Genomic DNA, 12,498 nt, shown 5'->3' with positions numbered 1-12,498 from the left:
CGTGGGTGGAGGATGGATGAACAACAATCAATTCATGGGGCTCCGAATAAAAGGCAAGAAAGGAGAATTGCACTAGGCAATCACTACGCATGGTTCCAAACTCGTGGGTGGAGGATGCATGAACGACAATCAATTCATGGGGCTCCGAATAAAAGAGGAGAATGGAGAATTGCACTAGGCAATCACTATGCATGGCTCCTGACTCACGGGTGCAGGATGCATGAACGACAATCAATTCATGGGGCTCCGAATAAAAGTGGAGAATGGAGAATTGCACTAGGCAATCACTACGCATGGCTCCAGACTCATGGGTGGAGGATGCATGAACGACAATCAATTCATGGGGCTCCGAATAAAAGTGGAGAATGGATAATTGCACTAGGCAATCACTATGCGTGGCTCCAGACTCATGGGTGGAGGATGCATGAACGACAATCAATTCATGGGGATCCGAATAACAGTGGAGAATGGAGAATTGCACTAGGCAATCACTACGCGTGTCTCCAGACTTATGGGTGGAGGATGCATGAACGACAATCAATTCATGGGGCTCCGAAAAAAAGTGGAGAATGGAGAATTGCACTAGGCAGTCACTACGCGTGGCTCCAGACTCATGGGTGGAGGATGCATGAACGACAATCAATTCATGGGGTTCCGAATAAAAGTGTTGGCAGGACAGAATGGTCCACCGGGTTTTTTCCACCTAAGAAAGCAAACATGCTTTCTGCAAAGAAAAATAAATGATTCGTGAGAGCACCATATCTTAGAGAAACAATATACTCATGCCAAGGGTAATCTTCCTTGTAACCAAAAATGAAGGGCAGGATGTCAACATTTAGCTTTTAAATGAACATTCAGGGAAAACATCGGGTTAAGCTGAAACTAGGAATAAATCGCTCATAGTGTATAAAAAACTCACACAGGCAAGTGTCTTACCCTAATCCCAAATCATAACTGCACCATGACTTTTTTTTGCACACGATTTCCTATCGAATCAAAGATCAACACGTACGATCATAGATCAATAGGATTTTTTCCGAGGGTAGTGTTTTTTGGAGAGGAAGCTGGGTGCTTCGGTCTTTTCCTCTTTGTTTAAGTGGGGCGGGATATCGCTAGTCGAGAATGACTTTGAGTGGCAGTCCGAAAGAACCACCAAAAAATGGGTTTTCCTTTGCCGGCCGTCACTTACCTTGCCGAAAATTTATCTGGTCTGAAGATTTTCTGTTCTCTTTCTTTCATTGATCGGGAATTATCCTGTTTTCCTCCGATCTTTGATCGGGAATCCTTCTTTTTCTTTCTTTTTCATTGTTCTTTTCTTTGTTTTTTTTTTCTTTTTCTTTTCTTTTTTCATCATCATTTTTTTCTTTTCTTTCTTTTTCTTTTCTTCGCTTTCTTTCTTTTCATTTCTCCTTCTCCATTCCTTCCTTTGGGAAATCGTGTTCTAGCATTCTATTTGCTCTCCCTTGAGGAGATTCCGCTGTCCTCTGCTTCGGGGGAAAGGATGAGGATTCTTTTTGTAGGCCAAGGTTCAAAATAGTCTAAGGTTGTGCCTCAATGGGGTCTTTTATCGTGGGAGCCCGTTCTTGATATCCAGGACAAAACAAATTTGTGTGTCAAGGTGTCGGTCTCGGGCCGAACTTCCATATTATTCCACAAGGCACGTGCAACGATGATGATTTGGAAACATCGTGCAAAATTAGTCATGGCCACAGCCAAGTGGGCACTCAAGCATCCCGTTTATGGCGTTGTGATACTACGGTTGGGAATTTACACAAACAGACCCAACGTTTCCCAATTATGTTCTTTCATCAGTTCAACGAATTCATCCATTCTTATCTCGATTATTCAGGAAAATAAACTCTTAGCGTCAGTCCCTTGTTTCCAAAAGATATGTTTGCTCTCTACGAATGATTTATGCTTCCTAACCATAACATGCCGACCTTCGAGGTCTTTCTTTCTTTTTCCTTTTTGTTTCATCTTTTATGTTCACAAAAACTATACATCCATTGCCCTCTATGAGAAAAACTTTTCTTTGTACACCTACATTCCTATACATGACGAATTTTTTCTGTATACACACGCATTAAAAACTCTTTCTCTTTATATCAACACGGTCTACATAAAAACTCTATTCTTGTTCCAAGATTTCTTTTTCGTTTTTCAACATACACTCGTGGTTTATACAAAAATTTCTTTATATACACTCATTACTCACACACGAGAATTTCTCTTCACACATTATTTACACACACACCAAATCTTTCCATACACTTTTTACATATAAAAACTCTTTTCTTCTCTTTATATATAGACACGACATTTGTTCACAACGCCTCTTTCTTTTTCAATTCTTGGTGTTATCATGATTTTTGTTCGTTTTATTTTTAAGACGACGTTCCTAAAGGAAAACTCTACAAGATTCCGGAACAAACATTATCGACAAATAACGAAGTAAGCACTGACGCAACAATCCAAACAAAATGTATGCACAAAACAAAAGACAATCGAAACAACAAAAACAAATGCTAGTCCCTCAAGTCATAGAAACAAGATAACATACAAATGATAAATGATGGAACATACGAATTTGGGGATCCCACGGTCATGTGGCTCCGCATGCCACCGGACTCTTGGGTCACGGTAACAAAAGGTGGAGTGGTCGACAAAAGTAGGGCTTTTGCTCCTACGTATCCTCAATTTGTGATGAGGAACTCAGACCTACGTAGTTCTTGCTAACTGTGAGACTAAAAATAGTCTCGGTGTTTTCTTCACTAAAATGCGAACATGCTTTAGTAAAGAGACAACTTCCAACTGATCAGAGCAACATATGTTTTTTGGATGAAAAACAATGTGTCTATTGGGGAAGGAGAGTATGCTGATGAAATTTTCTCATAACCGTAAATGAGATTTTGGATGTTAGCATTTCGTTTCTAAATGACCATTTAGTGGAAGCACTGGGTTCAACAAAAATAGAAGAAAATCACTCAAAGTGTATCAATCTCACACAAGTAAGTGTTTTATCCTAATTCCAAATCATAGATATGTCATGACTTGATTTTGCAAATCATTTCCTATCAAATCAAAGATTACATGCGTGATCATGGATCAATAGGACTTATTTTGGGAATGGTTTTTAGGTGGGGAATTTGGCTTTGAGTGTTTTTGCCTTTTCCTCTTCTGTTTTAGTTTAGTGCGTGGCGAGAAAGTCGCTAGCGCACAGGATTTTGTCGGCAATCAAAGGGAGAGGACCACTTTAGGTCATGGTTTCCTTTTTCTTGTTTACTTGGTGAAAATTATGTATTGTTCAGATATTGTCTGGTCCAAAGACCTTTCTGGATGTTTCTTCTGTTTTCTTCCGATGCTTGATCGTGAATTTTCTTTCCTTTTTTTGCTTTCTCCCTCTCTTTGATTGAGAATTTTTCTTTTCCTGCTTTCTTCCGATTCTTTTGATCAGGAATTTTCTCCTTTTCTCTCTTTTTTTGTTTTCTTCCGAGGGCAAGGATTGACATTCTCACCCTAGGTCAAGGTTTATGATAAGTTGGGATTTTGGCTCAAGGCTTGTAGAACGACTGGTCATGATATATGTCAGGGTTTGGCCAGCGGTTCGGGGATAAAGGGGATGATACACATGCAACAATGATGATTAGGAAATTTTATGCAAAACTAGTCATGCATGCACCCATATCGACACTCAAGCATCAAGTTTTTATGGTCATGTGACACTAGGGCTCAGGATTCATTTTCCCTATTTTAAGTCAACCTAGTGTTTCCAAAATATGTTCTTTTATCAAATCATGCATTCATCCGAGTCCATTTTGGGCGTCCGGAAAATTTTCACAGCATTCACTCTTTAGGTGTATACACATTTTTTTCAAAAACTAGCTATGATCAGCGAATTTTTCTTCAAAGAAAAGTTGGAAGTCATCTCTTTTCAAAAGCATGTTGGTTTTTCAGCTAGACAACTTATTTTTCTTTTTTCTCTCTTTTTTTTCTTTTTTTTTATTTGTTTATTTCTTTTTCTTGTTTGTTTTTTTTTCAACATACGTATATTTTTGTGAGGTATTTTGCTATATACATGCGTGTCCAAGGTATCTTGCTACCTAAACATACATATATATGTTTTGTGAGATATTTTTGCTATATACATGCATATCCAAGGTATCTTGCTACCTAAACATACATATATATATATATATATATATATATATATATATATATATATATATATATATATATATATATATATATTTTATGAAGTATTTTTGCTACATACATGCATATCCAAGGTATCTTTCTACCTAAACATACATACATACATACATATATATATATATATATATATATATATATATATTGTGAGGTATGACTACCTTCCGAGCTTGTGCTTGTTTTATTTAAATTCCTAGGATCATGAGCAACTAGGTGTGTCCTGCTATGACTTGAGAAACAAAAGTGATCAGATAACAAGCAGAGATTTAAAAGGTACTAGGTTGCCTCCTAGTAGCGCTTCTTTAACGTCTTGAGCTTGACGCATGATGGCTTGTTGGTCATTGACCTAGTACTTTGCTTACCTTTGGCTTTGGACTTGGTCGCCTATTGGTCGGCCATGGGTCGTAAGCAACGCTCTAACCTTTTTGTGGATGAGCTGAGGTGAACTCTAGAGGTGATGGCAGTTCGTCTGTTGCCCGCTGCCGGCCATCCCCAGGCTGTTGTGGTGTTTCGCCCTGCACCTGCCTGGGGACACAGTACTTCTTGATGAAAGCTCGATTAGTAGGGGGCCTGATGCCCTTGCTGGAGGTGACAGGCACTCCGTAGAACTGATAGAGACCCGTAATTAGAGCTTGACAACTCCAAGACCCTGTTGGACTTCTTCGGGTCCACTGGGTGTCTTGCAGGCGCGATCCCTGCAAACAATAGATGAAATCAGAAATCAGTTGAGCGATGTGCATACTTACCTATGTCATGATGACGTGACCTTGCCGGGGGGAGCGGGTATCCTGTAGGACTACAGAGGCCCATAACCAGAGCTGGAAACCCCAGGGCCCTGTTGGACTTCTCCGGGTCCACTGGGTGTCTTTGTGGGTGCGATTCCTGCAAACAATAGATGGTATCAGAAATCAGTTGAACCATATGTATACTTACCTATGTCATGATGACATGACCTCGCTGGGGGAATGGGCACCCTGTAGGACTAACAGAGGCCTATAACCAGAGCTGGAAACCTCAGGGCCCTGTTGGACTTCTTCGGGTCCACTGGGCGTCTTGTGGGCGCGATCCTGATACATCTGCAGGGGGAGATTGGCATTGTGGTCGCTGGGCAGAATGTTGCTAAATAACAACGTCATCCATATCCATGTAAGAGTGGTCATGTTGGTGCGCATGATCCGCACTCGTCTTTTTGCAGCGGCACGGGTGAAATCTTGCCCCGGTATGCATACTAGATGCGTGATAGCCTCCCTCTCTGGATGTGCTCGCACAGTTGGTCGCCCTCCAATATCAGGGGATGGCCCAAGAACTGATAAAAGGAAACTACTGGCCCCTTAACCGGGAGCGCAAGTCTCGGTTAAGCATCTAAGGGCAAAGGACCTTATATTCTCCTAAGGTGTGGATATGGAGAACACTGAAAATGAGGACGCGTAGCCCTCTAAAGGAGAGGGCGTGCAGCCCTCTGTAGGCTGTGCAGTCCTCTAATGGCGAGGACATACAGTCCTCTAAAGGTGATAGGTACTAGTTCCCAAGGGTCCACCTTTATGAGAAAGCAAGAGATCGACTCATCGAGAGGGCCGGTCATCGAAAAGATTGGACACGAGATGTAGGAAATCTATGCAATTAACATGATTTTTAGGGATGTAGACGCATGCAACCTTTGTTGTGAAACTTGGTAACGCTGACCTCATATGAAACAATGCAATGCAATGGAAAGTTGTACAATGTTCATGACATTCTTTCCCTATTTTGTGATTTTGATTTTGATTTAATCTTTTTGGAAAACATAGATTGACTGTCCTTTTGAAAAAGGTGATAATTCATGCAACCTTATCCTATCTTTTGCAAATCTCTCCGGGAACTCCCTCAGAGTGTATGTTTTGTTTGATTTAGTCACTTGACCATTTTGGAGTGACGACAATGGAGCCGTTTGACGTTTACTCAATCTATTGAAATTCCAGGGTTTGTCTCCCCCCCTTTTTCCTTGTTTAAAAATATCGACGGGTGAGAACTTTTGATCTGCCCCTATGTTCACTTGAGGCTCATGCATGATGCCTCTCATTGCCCCAGTGTAAGGCTTTGAGGTACCAATTGTTATCTTTCGTCATGACCTTGTAGTTGGGAACCTATTGGGTGAAAACTTCTAATCTGCCCCTAGGTTCGCTTGAGGTTTTGCATGGTGCCTTTCATTGCCCCAGTGTAGGGCTTAGAGGTACCAATTGTTGTCTTGTTTTCACAACCTCATAGTGAGTAAGAATGAAAGAAGCAGTTGATTCTTACAAAAAGAATTTTCCAAGGACCAGAAATAGTTGAAGGATTTTTCAGTTGATGGATTAGGTCAAATGACTCCTATGTAGAAGCAAGATGTTTTGATGTCTTGATGATGCTAAAGGATCAAGTGCTTCTAAGTTTTATTCAAGACAAGAATCCAAGAAAATCAAGATATATGATCAAGTTGATCTCTAGAATCTTTAGGAAGAAGTTTCCAAATTGAAAAAAACAAAAGGTTTGACCAAAGAATTCTATCATTTCCAATTGAGATTTTCTCTCTGGTAATCGATTACCGGCAGCTGAAAATGTTTATCACAGTCACTAGAAATTTGAATTCACAATTTATAATGTGTAATTGATTACGCATGGATGGTAATTGATTACCAACAATTTATTGAACGTTTTAATTCAAATTTTAAAGCCTGTAATCGATTACACAAGTCTTGTAATCGATTACCAGAGGGGATTTTCAGAAAATAATTTCCAAGAGTCACATCTATTCAAATGTTTTATGAATGGCCATCAAAGGTGACTTGGAAACACGAATTTAAAGAGAGTTTTCATTGCCCAAACAGTTTTATCCTCTCAAAAGATTAAGAGTTTTTCTGAACTGAAATGTCTTATCCTCTCAAAAAGATTCCTTGGTCAACCACTTGCATATTCAATAAGGAATTTTGATTGATCTTCATTGTACATTCTATCTCTTTTAAGAGAGATTTCTTCTTCTCTTCTTCTTATTTCTGAAAAGGGATTAAGAGACCGTGGGTCTCTTGTTGTAGATGATTCCTGAACACAAGGGAAGGGTTGTCCCTGTGTGGTTCAGACTTTGTAAAAGAAGTTTTACAAAGAGAGTGGAAAATCTCAAGTGGGTTGCTTGAGGACTGGATGTAGGCACGGGAAGTGGCCGAACCAGTATAAATCAAGTTTGCATTCCTCTCTTCCCTTAAACTTCTTTTATTTATTGTTATTTATCTTTTGCTTTAAAGAAGTTTATTTTGAATTGTCTTTTGAGTAATTCATGTTAAGGGTGCATTGTTAATCCGAAGAGAGTGAAAGTTTAATTGGGGAATAGTCTTTGTATCTTAATTCAACCCCCCTTTTTCTTAAGGTAACTAAGACCATTTATCCAACATCCTATTCTTGATAACTCACTTCTCTCTAAAAAGACAAACTTTCTGGAATGATAAAATGAGGACACATGAACGTCTTGAAAAGACAGCCAATCAAATGCTTTTTTTTTCTTTTTTTCTTTTTTCTTTTTTTTTTATTTTGAAACTTATTTGTGTTGAACTTTACTCGTTGTTTTACAGCACCCACACCAACGTGCAAGACGAGTAATCACTGATTGAACGGTCTTGGAAGTCCAAACTCAAGAGCACAGGTCACTTGAGCAAACAGACTGATGGCTTGCACCCACATTCCGGTGAAAGTTGAATAAGCAAAGATGCGTTTGTGAGAGGATGAGGGACAAAGATATCAACTTTATCCATTTCATTTAACATTGTAACTGTGGTTTACAATAATGGTATAAACTTGAAAATCCTGATGAGTCATTAAAGACATCTAACAACAGCTTTCAAAATTTCCCCATGTGTGGCATCTCTTGTCAATGTTAGTATTTACACGCGATTCTCCTCAAATTTCAGCCAGCCCGCATCAATTAGACCTTGCACCTTACGCTTCAGGGCCCTACAATGCTTAATGGAACGCCCCGGGGCTTCTCCATGACATGCACACGTTGCGTTCGAGTCGTATTCTCGGAGAAATGGAGGTTTGATGAACCTTGGCTGGGGTTATGGCTACCATTGAATTATCGAGTAGATATGGGAGCAAGTTAGCATAGGACACCAGAATTGGGGTGAATTCTACAGGCTTTCTCGCCGCAAAATTCATTTCTTGGTTGGTGTTTTTGGTTTGTGCTAAAGGTGGTGTTCGTCATTGGAAGTGCGGTAGACAGACTTTGTGGTTGATTTAGGGATTTCCTTTGTGGATAACTGGGCGGTGGGTAATGAGAAGGTTTGTTATTGGCTGAGTAATGACATTGTTGGGTTGGTGGGAAACTTGGCTGTATAGGAATGGCAGCCACAGCATGGGCTTCTCCCTCATTCTCACCCTCTTCATTTGCCCTAGTTTTTTTTGGCATGTATCAAAGCATGATGATCAGATTTGCCTCTTTTTAGACCTACTTTGATCCTTTCGTCGGTAAAGACCGCATCATCAAAGCTTGAAGGTGTATAGCCCACCATCTTTTTATACTGGTAATGTGTCTACTATCATTATCATCATTTTTTCTCCGTCATTGAGGTGCCACTTGAACTGCTAGGTCTCTCCACCTTTGGGCGTATTCTTTTGAAAGATTCATGCCCCCTTTTTGCATATGTTCTGTAGTTGCATCCTATCCTAAGACATCATATTGACACTGCTTAACGAAGGCAACCACTAGGTCCTTCCAAGAATGGACTCGGGAAGGTTCCAAGTTAGTGTACCAAGTAACAGCTACCCCAGTAAGACTTTCTTGGAAGGAATGTATCAGCAATTCCTCATCTTTTGCGTATGCCCCCATCTTTCGACAATACATCTTTAGATGGTTCTTGGGGCAAGTAGTCCCCTTGTACTCGTCAAAGTCTAGCACCTTGAACTTGGGAGGGGTGATGATATTGGGTACTAGGAACAACTCTTCTAGGTTAGCAAAGGCATAATCTTCACCTCCTTCAATGGCCCTAAGCCTTTCCTCTAGATGATCCAACTTTCCCATTTCTGCCATAGCATGAGGGTTTTTACTTGTGGAATGCAAGAGGTGTAGCTGGGGATGATACTGAGGGCCCTCCAAAGGGTTTTGTAGGGGTATACCATCAACTGCCTGCCCTTCAGTGGCATATCCGAGGCAAGGCTCGAAGTCGGATAGATTGTGGTGGGGAATTTCATGTGTCCCCCCCACGGTTTAAGAGACATGTGCATGATCAGTTTGGGGTTGTTGGCTCTCAATGGGTATAGGAGTGGAGTTATTGACATCCTCATTGGGAGTGTACGCCACATTGGGTGGCATATAGTTGAGAGGCAAGCCATATGGCGGGAAGGCGTGCTCGTTTTGAATTTGCACATTATGAGGGCCGCCTGTACTTCCCAAATCTTTGCCTTCCATAGCTGAGGTTGGATGATTCATTTGGTTGAGGCCAGATGGGGGCATCGGGCTCACCTTAGCAACAGTGCTGGTAGCGGCAACTGCAACCGCACTGGCTTCCATTATCTTCTTCATGATCATCATGGCCTCCATCATCATGGTCATTTGCTCTTTCATGGCCTCAATGTCGGCCTTCATCTTCTCTTGTACCTCCTTTACTTCACCCATTACTCTAGCTCTAGCACAGGTTCGGTAAGGGCACCGTAAAGCATGTTTTTTTTTCTTTTTTTATAACAATGATTAAGTTCTTTTTTTTTCAAGGAAAGAATGCAATGAGCAATGCAACCAATGAACAACATGGATGTATGCGAATGATGCACAGTTGAAGTATTGCGAATTTTTACGCAGGACACGGGGTTGAATCAATTTAGATTTTCAACATGGTCCATGACATCTTTGTCAAGGTGAAGCTGGAAGTAACAAGGATATCAACAATCCTAAACGTGTTTGGCAGTAGACGAAGCAATGATGTAACACGATCCATCTTTTGCCCCAATTTTTGCAAGATGGTTACTTCCATGCTTCAACTTGACTCGATGAACCTTTTCGTAAAAGCACGAGACCCCATAACCCAGGGAATGGCAATTTTGATCGCCAATACTTCAACAAAATTTCATAGGGATGAAAGACTCGAGAATACGCATGCTATGCATGGAAAATGTAATTATGAGATTGAGATGCCCGAAGAGACATCATTTCTTAATTAACCACGCATTAGGTACCATGCTCAATCATTTTGTTTTGTTGTTTGTGTTTTTTTTTTAATTTTAGAAATGGGTTTATGATCCCAACATGGTTGGCTCATGGTACCTAACACATGCAACTAAGAATGCATCATGAATTTTCATGCTTTCCTTTTTTCGTTTTTGTTTTGTAGAAGAAAATACAAGGATCATGTATGAGCAAACATGTAGAACAAAAAGTATGTTGAACGCATATGCATGATGATGCAATGACTCATGCAAAATGGGAATGTGATAACAGACAAATGCAGGAACGATATGTTCATTATGATGCTGAAGAGATGTTTATGCGGTGCATGATATGAATGCATTTACGGACACGAGAGCCCGGAAAATCATCTCTCCTTACTGCGCATTTGGGGGCGCAGTGCCCAATGTGTGCAGTTAAGAAGACGATATGGATCATTTGACTTCCCACGACAAAAGACGAGACCCACATACAACGCATGTGTGACGGCATGATGCAGATGCGCAAAAGCGCAATAGGGGGATGCACAGAGTACGGCAATATCCATAAATAATTACAGGCAAAGGCGTATATGACATTTAGGACTACATGCATGGCAGTGTTTAAAACAGCACGCAGCGTGTTTGCTCCGTGCCCCTATTTTAGGGACCTACAGGATAGTATCTAGGGGTCTCTAATAACTACTCCCAATGATTCATAACTCACATGGCCGTTTTCTAGAGGTATCATCACTCAAGATAATAATATTGTAGCAGTATGGAATACCAGCGACAACATATTATAAAGAGAGAAAGCTCTAGACGAGGTTTCACTATTATCAAGCAAGTCGGAGACCTAGCATGATCATAGATTCACCTCCACTCCTTAGATTCCCATGAACCCGGGTATAGGGCCCCCTTTTTTTACTCAAACCCGTGGGTGCTTAGAATGCAGTGTAAAAATGTGAAAAGACAGCAGTTATTACATTTTACACAGTTCAACAAATGCACACACAAATTTTCACAATTCCACAATTCCTTAAAATAGGCATAACTCACAAAAAACAGTCCCCAGTGGAGTCGCCAACTGTCGCAACATGCCCTTTTGCGGGCGTGCGAGGCGAGACTCACGGGTGTGCTTTCCAAAGGAGGAAAGATGCGCGGAGTCGCCACCAACGTTTATTTGTGGAAAACGTCGGAAAAACAGAAGGAAACCGGTCAAAATGAAAATTCTAAATTCAGGAGTTGTATTTACGTTTGAGGAAGGTATTAACACCTCTCACGTTTGTCTCAAAGGACAACAGCCTATTTTTTAGAATTGTGAAAATTGTGTTACCTTAACTTTTATTTCTTTTTATTTTTTTGAGGTTGACAAAAGCGGGGCTTTTGCTCCTACGTACCCTCCATCGAAGAGGAAATCAAACCTACGTAGTTCTTTCTTAAGGGTGAATCAAACGATTCTTTTTACTTGGAAGGTGATCATTTTAAGGCGTTGGACCTTAAAAATGACCCTTTTTACTTGGTAAGAAAAACTGAGATAATAAACTTTCAAATCCTTTTTTAGTGATTTTTTGTGGACGAGCTTGACTTGGCGGATTGATTTTAGTCTTAGTTTCACTTCAGTTATTAGTCAATTCAATTAAGAATGAGAAATTCCAAAGAGAAAGCGTCCGATTGATTTTTCGCTTTATTTTACTAAAAGGTATTTTTTTATTATTATATCATTATTTTACCTCTTTTTTTATTTCCAACGTGGTTACGGCACGACCGAACGGTCGGAATTCATTTTAACTGAAATTAACGGATATTACAAATCAAATGATCGATGGAAATTTATTTTATTTTTTATTAGACGAGAAATGACTTAAATAAATGACTGAAGCACGTCAAAAGGGGGTACGGAAAGTAAATGAAACGAGAATAAATGTACACAAAACAAATGGGGACCACCACGGGTACATAGAATGAATTGAAAAGCTCGATTTGGAAACTTACCCGTTGAAGAACGAAGAACGGATGAAGAACGGTGAATAACGGAGGAAAACCTTCACGGATTTGCTTACGGAAACATATGGGAAGCGTTACGGAAGCACCTCGGCTTGGATTTTCTTCACGGAAACAATTTTTTTTCACCCAAAACAGCTTAAATAC

This window comes from Glycine max, chromosome 4, assembly GCF_000004515.6.
Source record: "Glycine max cultivar Williams 82 chromosome 4, Glycine_max_v4.0, whole genome shotgun sequence".
NCBI classification, from domain to species: Eukaryota; Viridiplantae; Streptophyta; class Magnoliopsida; order Fabales; family Fabaceae; genus Glycine; species Glycine max.
Note: the sequence above shows the minus strand (reverse complement) of the source record.